Source organism: Nanorana parkeri, unplaced genomic scaffold (genome assembly GCF_000935625.1).
Source record: "Nanorana parkeri isolate BGI_ZX_2015 unplaced genomic scaffold, ASM93562v1 scaffold447, whole genome shotgun sequence".
NCBI lineage: Eukaryota > Metazoa > Chordata > Amphibia > Anura > Dicroglossidae > Nanorana > Nanorana parkeri.
This window is the reverse complement of record NW_017306715.1, coordinates 869,994-881,772: the sequence shown is the minus strand read 5'-3', so window position 1 is coordinate 881,772 and position 11,779 is coordinate 869,994.

The following is an 11,779-nucleotide window of genomic DNA, read 5'->3' as shown; positions in this document are numbered from 1 at the left end:
TATATATAATCATTACAATACTGTAGTCTTCTACTCTGTTAATTGAGGTACAGGAATAATTTATTATGAATCAGCCATTCTCTAGTTGAAGACATCTTACTGTTAGGTACTGGATACCTAAACAGCCAGTTGATCAGTGATTATTGCTGCAGTCACATCAAAAGGGATTAATCAGCTGTTAGTAGATTTTCCAAAAATCTGAACAGACATGATATAACTAACCCCTTGTTATGCTTGATGTATTCTCTATGTTCATAGTTCCTTCTGTAATCACTTGTTTACATGTCTGCATGATGTTACCCTCACTGGGTGTGATCAAGCCATTTAATGAAGCAGAGAATACTGACACTGCCTCATTAGTTATAAACATAAGTCTATACTGTGATTGTCAGTAAAGGCACCTTATTCCTCTGAGCTTTTGCGTAAGCACAATGTTTAAAGCTAAACTCCAGGCAGGTATACTGTACATACATCCCAACTTTGTGAGGAAGAGGAACACCTTAGAGCACAATGTATTTAGGCAATGGGCACACCCTGCCATGCCACCAGTTATGCAGACCATTAAGGATTTATATGCCAAAAATAATTGGTTAAAAGAGAACTATGGCCATAGTTCTCTTTAGGGTCACAGGAGGACATTTAATATGTCCTCCTGTGACCCAAATCTCAGCATATAGAGGGCTATTGCCTGCTATATTCTTGCTATATTCTGACAGCCCAGAACCACGCTGCAGCTGGGAAAGATCCCAACAATATTGTCGGGATCCACCAATTGACAGCTGGCTCTGCCTCTATAGAGTCTGTGCTCACCTAATCCCCCACCTGTCACTCCAGTCAGCGCTGGAGAAACATAGAGGGGAGGAGGAAATCCCGGCAGGGAGCAGAGACTAACAGAGAGATGGCCTGGAACTTAGCTATCAGCGGTATGTGATCACTTAGTTCTCTTATAGTAGAACTGTTTCCATGCACATGCGCTGCAGTGCGTTGTTAGAACGCATCGCAGTGCATGATCTTTTTTATTTATTTGTTTGCTTTAAAAAAACATTAAATTAACTGTGGCAGAGCATGGCAAAGCTTTGTGACTCATTGCCATGCGTTGTGATACCTTGTGTTGCAATTAAATATACACCTGTATCATTTTATCACAACACAAACACCAAAACAATTTTTTACATAAGTCGATTATTTACAGTTTTGCATACCTTCATTTTTTTACCTTTTCGCAAAAAGGCGCAATTACAAATTTGCTAATATTTGTTATTTATTAACTCAATACAGTTTTATCTTTTAGATTTAGTCAAAAAATATTTTTTTTTGTGCACGGATACTGATTTTGGTGTGTTTTAACAATTGAATTGTGTATTTTTATCGGTTTAATATTAATTTGAGAAACATTTGCGCAATTATCGCAGGGCCTACAAATTTAGTATCACCATCTTTTTATTCTACCGGGCCTGCGCTTTCAGAAAATATATGGTTTGGGGGGTCTTTTACAAACGCTAGCAACGCAGCAGTTGAAAATCAAATCAATAGGAAAAAATTGCAGAAAATTCAAAAATGGCTTGGCCAGCTGATTTGAAAAATGTTCCGGAGGGCTTGGCAGCGAAAGGGTTAAACCCAGAATTATTTTTCCCCACTGTTACTTTTCTTTTATGCTGGATTTTTTAAATAGCATACATGTTAATTATGAGATAAGATTAAGTTTTTAGTGCAGAATAACACCTTTGGCAGATAAATAGCACATTTTGTTATGGTATCTATACATCAGACCATAAAGGGGGACAACTTAGAAGGAAAGAGGGACAGAGAGATCAGGTTCCAAATGAGAAACAGTCCCTCCAAGTGAGATATAGTTGGGAAGTATGAATATATAAAACAGTTATCTGTTCAATATAAAAATATATATTTATATGTGTCAAACTGTCATTTCTATGTGACAAATATGGATGGGATTTTATAAGATAAGCTGATGGTAGTGGTAGGTCTGCTGTCTAGCAGTTTGTGAGGGATTAAGCAGTGGCCACACCCTTTCCGCCATCCTTTTCTCTTGCATGAGCAGTTTGTAATGTGTGTTAGAGAGACTGTATTCAGGCTTTCCTGGAACAGTCTGCAGGTCTAAGCTCACTCAAAATGTCTCATATCTAGCTAGTACTCTAAATATTGTGTGGTATACTGGATTGTGCTGTCTCACACTCCTGCAAGGGAAACTCTTTTGCTTTGTGTTTAATGCAACAGCGATGAATAAACACAAGCAGGAGATGCCTAAATGCACCACATTGACTACCTCTCTGCAAGCTCTATATTTGAAACTGAACCCTACAATTGGAGGTATGCACTAGTTCTGCTGTCTGGTAGAAGGTATATTTAGCTGTTTGGTTAGAGTTCAACTTCTAATTTTATTTTTAATTGAAGATGTTTAAAAGTAATTTTCCATACAGCAGGCTTAGCAAATAGCTTAAAATAGGGATGCGTTTTTTCGGTATCGAGTACAAGTGACAATATTTTGTTTTCAGTACTTGCCGATATAGAATACCTATACGGGAAGTCCCATTAAGGAAGCCAGGGGGCATGTAATGACTCACCAACCAGCTTCCTGATTAGTTGGGAAGCCGTCTCCATGCTCCCTTGTCACCAGGTGACGAGAAAGCATGGAGCCTGCTTTCTGGCCAATCAGGAAGCCGGGTAATGACTTGCCGCCCCGCTTCCTGATTGACCAGCTTCCTGACCAATCAGGACGCCTGGCCATGAGTCATTATACGCCGCACGGCTTCGGCATAAGCCAGCTCCATGCTCCCTCATCACCAAGTGTCCAGGGAGCATGGGGACGGCTTCCCGGCCAATCAGGAAGCCAGGGGCGAGTCATTCCCCACCCTCCAGCTTCACGATTGGCCGGGAGCCAGCTCCATGCTCCCTGGTGACGAGGGAGCATGGAGGCAGCTTCCTGGCCAATCAGAAAGCTGGGCAGTGTGTAATGACTTACCGCCAGGCTTCTTCACACCCGATGTTCCGGTATCAGGTGAGTATTGGGAGCATTTGGGCGAGTATGAGTACTCGCCCCAAATACTCGGTATTGGCATCCCTAGCTTTAATGATAGCTTATTTTCAGCTCCGCATGACAGACCCACTTTAAAGTGGAACTGACATTCCAAAGCTCTTGCCATAATGTACAAGCATGCACATCATACTTTAACATTATGGCAGACTCATCTGGCTGTTTTCCCTCCTCCAGTACTAGTAGATCAGGACTGTCTCTCTTTGTCCCTTGCTCCTCTGCCCACTGCCATCTTCTTCTTCTTCAGGGTTCCCTTCACTCCTCTTCAGCATTTGGGTAGCCAATGATGATGTAACTCCTGCTCACATGTGCAGAAGATTCATCATCATGGTACATTCGCGCAGTGTGCACTAGAAAACAATTGCTAGGAGACAGGAGAAAGAATTATAGTAGATAGAACATGCAAATCTCTTCTGTTAAAAAACTGTCTTCTAGGTATCTGGTTCTGCTTTAAGCCATGTCTTTAGAGTATAATATTTTCCCATTTGAAAAATGTTATATTACATTTCATTTAAAGTTCCCAGCAATTCTGCTTTCCATACAAGTACAAATAACTCCTCTGCTATGCAGATGAATTTTGCAAGATGTTTCTTTCTGGCTTGCAACAAGATCTGTGTTGAGTTTACAAGCTTAAAACAATATGTACAAATCATACAAAAAAACAAGCAGGCTCAATTCAGGAACCACTGTAAAAATGTAATGGACTGTAGAGAAATTCTAAGTTTGACTGATGTGAGATGTGGGACTTTATCCAGGTAAGAATTTATGCTGCAATGAGCACAGATAAGGCAGATGACCCGGACTAGGGCCAAACTGTTTACCAGCAGATGAGTTTTTGAAAATCTTTCTTAACTGGTCATGGCAGCGGAAAATACCCTGCTGTTAAACACATCTGCAATCCACTGCTTTCCCAATGCACCTACAAAAATTGTGACCTTTAAAAAATGATGGAGTAGCTGGTGTGTGTGTTTTTTTTTTCCAAAGCAGTGAATATGTCTATTTTAGGCTTCAAGGCAATTGCAGCCCTTTTGCTCTCTATTTCTCATCACTTTTAAGTCTCATTCTGGCCACTATGAACCCTTCAGCACTTCTTTGTGTGCAATCACTCGAGTCAAGATCTGTGATTTCTGATTTGTAAATGACATGTACATTTCTTGGCTGATGGCTGTTAAGGCAGTTTGGAAACCTTAGGTGATAAACTGCAGGGAGTCGATCAGTCGGGCTGCTGTTGCTATAACATTATCATGCAAATGAACACCGTATTTGCTATTGTTCAGAATACTGTCAAACTCACTGGTAGATGTTTGATATGACAGGAAGAGAGCCTTGTTTGGGTTTCTTATCAAATATTAGAATCTATGTTGCACTACTGTATTTTGATTGACATTCACAATCTGTGTCTGCTCCTGGCTTATTCACATTGAATATCAGTAACATGCAAACAGCTAAATTTAAGATGAACTTCACTTATATAGCATGTTATCTAATACGCTGTAGTAAAGACTAGATGTTGTTGAACAATGTTTAATGATTATAGCCTTTTAAAGCTCTTCAAACAAAGGAGGGGGATTTGTATTTTTAAAACCTATTTTTCAACATTGGTTGTCTATAGCTTTATGAACAAGAAGGATAGTCTATAAGTTTTGTGACTGTGTTATTTATGAATGGAAATCAGTAAAGTAGTCTTTCATAAGCCATTTGCTCATCATAAAATCAGGACATTGTGAACCTTAATCCAAACCCCATTAAAATCAATGGGGTATATATTAAGGCCCCAGTCACTCTTCGCAATGTGAGTTTTGTGTGTGTTTGCAGTTTGCCACTGTTTTGCCATGCATCAGCCCACTCATTTCAATAGGCTGTTGCACACATGACAAACGTGGCAAAGAAGCTCATGCAGCATTTTCAGTTGCAAGTTTCCGGCATTTTTTTACCATGTGTTTGTGCGCATTTGATGCATGTCCAAGCATGGGCAAAAGCGCACATTTTGCCGGTTGCTTTAGGGGTGCCATTAACAAGTAAGGGCACCGCAAGTACGTTGCATGTTTTTTAAGCTTTGCATGAATGCGCACCAAAGTGTGTGTTCGGGCAATGTGAAAGTGTGAATGGGGACTATAAGTCAATTATGCCCATTTTCAAGTTTAATAGTTGTGGGGTGTCAAACAAAGGGCATAGCGAACTGGACACTGCCATGGGAGACATGTAGCAATGCAAAAAAATTAAGAAATACTGTTTTGCATGTATAATTGTTTTTTTACTGTTACATTATTGCTTGGCTGCAATGCCGCAGCAGCACCACAATCTGATTAAATTAAACCTGAAAGAAAGGCTTTTTTAGGTAGATTTGGCTGCGGCACCTGAGTTCTAAAAGCTGTAGGAATGTTTTTTCTTCCACAAAAAAAAATATAATAAAGCTAAAACCCATAACTTTGTACAAACTGCCAAAGAGTGGCAAATCAGTTTCATAGTATATAAATGCAATAATTTATATTTTGTATTATATCAGATATAATTTTAGTGCTTAGTAGCTCTTTTTCATATTTTTTTTTGCATCATCACTGGCGCAGATCTTTTTTGTTTATCAGTTTCATAGTATAGCTTGTGAGCACTTTTGTAGTACCTCAAAACAGAGTTCACAAAAACTTCAAAATCACACCGCATTCTATGAACCCCCCTGCAATCCCAGAACCACTAATCAACTCTCATACATCTTTTGTGGTGTAAAGATAACATTTCATGAAGGTACCTTGGTGAGCAAGACAGGGGACAACAGAATCGAAAACCAGAAGCCGAACCCACTGGAGGAACTTCTGACACTCACCTGCCAAGGTATGCCAATTGTTGCTTAGATTTTGAGTGTTCAGTGTTTCCTATGTGTGGAAGAACAAGGGAAAGTAGCTCCCCTTGAATATTAGACTTTATTGGTGTTTTTGTTGAGCAAGACCCTAATGTAAGGAAAGTTTAGGACATGCCAGCTCCAGAAGATCAGTTCAGACTCAAGTACATGCTGTGAGTGTTAGCTCCAAGTATTAAGGACACTTCTATTCGCTTAAGTTTTCTTTTTAGGGCTTCTTTGCCCACTTTTATTGATTCAAACCCCTCAAAAGTCCATACAGGTTTTCCCTCGCAGGGGTTTTCAAACATTAAAAAAACACACAGTACTGGCAATGAAAACACAGATTAAACTTCTTGGCTTTTACCTTCAGTGTCTGGCCGTTTTGACACAATGGTCCTCTATCTTTGTCTGGTGGTTTTTAAGTCTAGTCCCAAGTGATGCTCTCATAGTAACACAGGTACTTTTTCCAACTTGCAAAACAGCCGTATTGCCACACAGGCTGGTTCTCACCACCAGTGATGAGCCGAATACCCCCGTGTTCGGTTCGTATTCGAACATTCGAACGGCCGAAAAGTTTGAATACAAACTCAAACTCAATCCAAGTCAATGGGGGTCGAACGTTCGAAAATTAATGTCCCCTTTAAGAGGGCTTATATGCAAGTTATTTGCCATAAATGGTGTATGGGGGTCCGGGTACTGCCCTGGGGTACAGGAATCAATGCCAAAAAAACCAAAATAGCATTTTTAAAGGAGCAGTGATTTTAACATCACTTAAAGGGTTAAAAAAATTAAAAATTCCTTCAAATATCATGCCTGAGGGGTCCCCTTAACCTGCCTGTGAAGTGGGGGATCTGTAGGATGTATAGAACCTGTTGCAGCAAAACAGACATTTCTCACAAAAAAAAAAGACTTTTTTACTCTTAAAGTGTGCAGTTCCCCCTCCCAAACAATACCAGACCCTTTAGGTCTGGTAGAAATGTTAGGAGGGAGGGACCAATGTTTAAAAAAAAAACTGTGTAGGGTTCCTCCTAAAAGTCATACCAGGCCCTTAAGATCTGGTAGGAATATTAAAGAGGGACCACATGTACAAAAAAACAAAAAAAAGAAGTGTGTGGGGTTCCACTTAAAAGTCATACCAGGCCCTTAAGATCTGGTAGGAATATTAAAGAGGGACCACATGTACAAAAAAACAAAAAAAAGAAGTGTGTGGGGTTCCACTTAAAAGTCATACCAGGCCCTTAAGGTCTGGTAGGAATTTTAAGGAGGAACCCCACCCCCCAAAAATGGGGGGAAAAAACATGGGATCCCCCTAAAATTCCATACCAGACCCTTGAGCCGAGCATAGGCCTGGCAGGGCCGGAAAGGGGGGGGGGACGAGCGAGCGACCCCCACCGGGCTACATGCCCTTGGCACTGGGAGGGTGTCCCCGTACAGATGCGGATAAGGGCCTCATCCCCACAACCCTGACACGGTGGTTGTGGGGGTCTGCGGGTAAGGAGGGTTATTTGCATCGGGGTACCCCTTTAATGAAGGGGGCACCCAGATGCCGCCCCCTCCCTTGTGAATGAGTAAGGGGTACTTGTACCCCTACCCATTCAGTAAAGGGTTAAATAAAATAGTTATTAAAGTCCAGACTTTTGATAAAATCCTTTATTTGGAAAAAAACTAAAGAAATGTTTTTGACAAGTCTTTTATTAAAAAAAAAATGGATCCACCGACGTAATCCAGGGTTAATCACGGTGTCCAGCATTGTCCATAACGACGGCGAAATAAAAAATAAAACAATAAAAAATAAAGATAAATAATTTTTAAAAAACACCATCCCGTCCGCTCCCACCGCATAATGGCATTTTGTCAGATGCCGGCTAAACGTACACAATTGAGTGGAGCTAGCTGTCACCGCTAGCTCCGCCCAATAGTGTAGTTTACCGACATCTAATAGGCAGGCCATGATTGGGCAGAGTCATCATGACTTTGCCCAATCATGGCTCTAATTCAATACTGAGCCCTGATTGGGCAAAGTCTTGCACCTGACCCATGGTCAGGTGCAAGACTTTAACAAATCAGAGCTTCAATGTGCATTTTGCCTTGTGGAATGTCCGCGGTCGAACAAACTGCGAACATCCCATAAAGTTCGGCGTTCGGGTTACAGCCATGCGGCAATCTCTAAAAAGAGGTACATGTACCTTTTTTTGCTACACATGACGCAGGGCTTTTTTTTTAGCCGCGATCGTATTCAATTGCATGGGCGGTATTGAGGCAGAAAGTATGCAATTTTCCCGGCGTGACTGTGGTGCCATTAGAAAATAATGGCACCACCAGCGCGATTGGCAGCGGTAAGCAATTCTGCAACAGCGTGGATGGCCACGCGGCCACCACTGCCGATCACGCTGGTGGTGCTATTATGCACGATTGTACATAATTACTGCCTGACAGTAAAGTGCAGTGTGTATGAGTATATAACATGTTGCTTCACAGCAACAAAACTCCCAGCAGTGTGTGAGTGTATAGCAGAGCTCCACAGCAATACAATGCATATTAAGGGCCCGTTCAAACTAATTGCGTTGCGTTCCAGAACGGTAGCTGCTGGAACACAGATCAATCACACACTAAACTTCCCCCTTCATTCTCGGGCAGAAGGGGGTGTTGCGGGGTATTGAAGTAAATGGCAATGCCCCCTTTTGCCCCAGAACAAAGGGGCAGAAGTATTGTATTGTAGATACAATACAACTTTTTGTGGCCACAATACAACTTCTGACTATGGGGTGGGGCATTAGAATGTAAGCTCCTCTGGAAGCTTTACAATGGCCATTGCTCACAACTGACATTTTAGTTAATGGCAGCTGTGGTAAGTTTGGAACACCCACTAGCATCCTCTATTCCACAGAGACTTCCACAGTGGAATACATCCATCAGAGCTTCCAGTGTTACATTCGTATCTGTGAGTTCTGACAGCCTCTTTTACAGCTGTTGGTGATTAGGCTTCCTGTGGCACTTACGGTAATGAAAAATAGATAGAAAAAGCAACATAAACCTAGAATCCCTCATAATGTTTATAGCAGGTGGGCAGATGTAAAAACTTAGACGCACAGATTTTGCTCCTGGAGCCATATTTCTGGATGACTAGTTCCCTAATACATGTCATCAATATTGATCTTACCTTTGCAGATCTTTCCAATATCTAGCTGTCAGTCACGCAGCTGGGCGGATCCCGGCACAATTGTCGGGATCCGCTTCAGCTGCGGCATCTCAGTATACCGCAAGCAGTTGCTCACAGTATACTGCGACGTCTCAGTATACCGCAAGCTATAGCTCGTGGTATACTGAGCCTAGGGTGAAGGGAAGACGCTAGTTTGTTTCCTCCCGTTACCCTAAGGAGAGCTATGGGGAAAAGACTTAACCCCATAGTTCTCCTTTAATTGTGACACTTCCCTCACTAGTACACTTTTCTTGAAATGCTTAAAAAAGTAATAGGCCGCTTTTGTTTAATGGGGATCCATGGCCATGTAATGGGCATTTAACTATTTACATATTTTTAATAGGGCCAAATAAGCTTCAATATTGACATTTGTAGCTCCAAACAATGTGAAGCAATTAGTTTGCCATTTCATGGCAAAATACCTAACTTATTTAAACTGTTCTCCCAGAATCTCAAATCAGACTGCTTCTCTCCTTTCCAGAGCTCCTGCTCTGTGTATACTTAGAGGTTAGAAAGTTATAAGACTAATGAGTCACTGCTGGGTGGGGAGAGCAGGAAAAGCTGCTTATTTGTGAACCATGAACAAACAACTTGGCCAATTTGCCCGCTAAACCTCCCTCTGTTTCCTGGCAACCAATGATGCAGTGCACAGCATTATTGGTTGCTAGGAAACAGGAACTCATTGATGGGTATGGTGCACCAGCATGCATCCTAACAACCAATGATGCCATGCAGCCCAGCTGCTAGCAACCAATGCTGGTTTGTGGGGCATTGGTTGCTAGAACACAGGCAATCATGGTTTGCTTAGACTTGCATCAACCTGGATTTGTGGCTGTGTTCGGCAAATGTTCACGAGAACTGGACATGGGGCATATTCAGTTTATCATTACCCGTTAATAATTTGTAGTTGATTTACTGTTCATAGCCTGGTTACAGGTAAATGCTACACATGGGGGTAAACAATGCAAGAGCATGTGCATTGCACTCATGATGTACTGATCACTGTTGCAATACCCTGCAAGCCTGAATGCATACATTTAAAAAATGCACTTTTTTATTACTTCCATGTTGTTGCATTAATTATTTTTTTTAAGGATGGACTATGCCTTTAAGGGTATCTCAGTGTAGAGTGACATTTATGGGCAGAAGCTATACTTGTTGTCTTTAAAAGAAGACCACAGCTTTGCTTTACCTTTTCAGTACAATCTGTGCCTACCCTTGCCCATATCTAGACTCCTTTCTAACTATGTGATTGACTACAGTTTGTTCTGTCTCCACCCCAGGGCCGTATCTGCCCCGAGGCAAACAAGGCGTTTGCCTTGGGCGGCACTTTAGAGGGGGGCGGCAAGAATGCCGCCCCCAAAACAGTCAGACAAGCCGGGCTGCACAGAATTTGGCAGCCTCGGTTGCCTAATCTAGCGGAACAAGGAGCCAGAGGTGGAGCAGAGGAGAAGCAGCAGCAGCAGGAGGGGCGGATCCCCATCAGGGGGCGGGTCCAGATACCCATTGGGTGACAGAGGACGCCGTTCCCGAAGCGTCAGTCGGGCACAGAAGGCCCGGGACCTGCAAGTGCAAGACGGGCGGTGGAGGAAGCTTGGGGCGGTCCGGCAGTTGGGGCGGATCCCCATGAGGGGGCGGATCCAGATACCCGTCGGATGACAGAGGATGCCAGTCCCGAAGCGTCAGTCAGGCACAGAAGGCCCGGGACCTGCAAATGCAAGACAGGCGGTGGAGGAAGCTTGGGGCGGTCCAGCAGTGGAGGAGGCCAGGTCCATAAACGAGCGGCAGATGCAGGTAAGTGGATCACAGTGGTGGTTACAGAAGTGACAATTGGTGCATTACTGAAGGACTTAGAAGTGTTGGTGTAGTGGCAGCAGGTACAGACATGCCTTTAAGTGCAGTAGTGTGGAATGTCAACCTGCTGCAGTGGCAGAGGGGCGAGTTGGTGTATTGCTGGCAGGTGTAAAGGCAGTGGGTGCAGCATGTCACTTCAGTGCAGGACCTGCATTTGCAGTAGGGAACATTGTGTAAAAAAGTGTGAACTCACTGGTGGCAGGTGCTGAAGTTTGCATCGGTGTAGAGTGACATTGGGTTCAAGCAAAGGTCATATCAGTGCTGTGGTGGTGGATGCAAAAGGGCACATCAATGCAGTGCGAGTGGAGGTGGAAAAAGAAACATTGCGCAATAGTTTGCATTGGTGCAGTGGCAGCGGTACAAAAGTGCATGTTGGTGCAGTGGCTGTGGTTGAAGTGGACATTGGTTCAGTGGTTGTAATTGGGGTCATGGGTGTCATTGCAATATAAAGCTGCACTGTGCTGCTTCAGGGCTCAAACTTTTACTAACAGGAACTCTTCCATAATGCTCCAGCCCCATAACCCTCACCTATCTCCTTCTTCCTTCTTCTCTGCCACATAGCGCAGTGACTGAGTTGAAGTGGCACAGGGATCCACACTGCTTGAACGCTTACCACATGTACATGATAGTACTCCGCAGGATCTGTGGTGGGCTCCGCTGGGTCTCAGGGGGGGCTGTGCAGGATCTGTGGTGGGCTCCACAGGATCTATAGTGGGCTCTGCTGGGTCTCAGGGGGGGCTGTGCAGGATCTGTAGTGGGCTCCGCAGGGTCTATGGTGGGCTCTGCAGGATCTGTGGTGGGCTTTGTGGGGTCTATGGTAGGTTCTGCATGGTTTTAT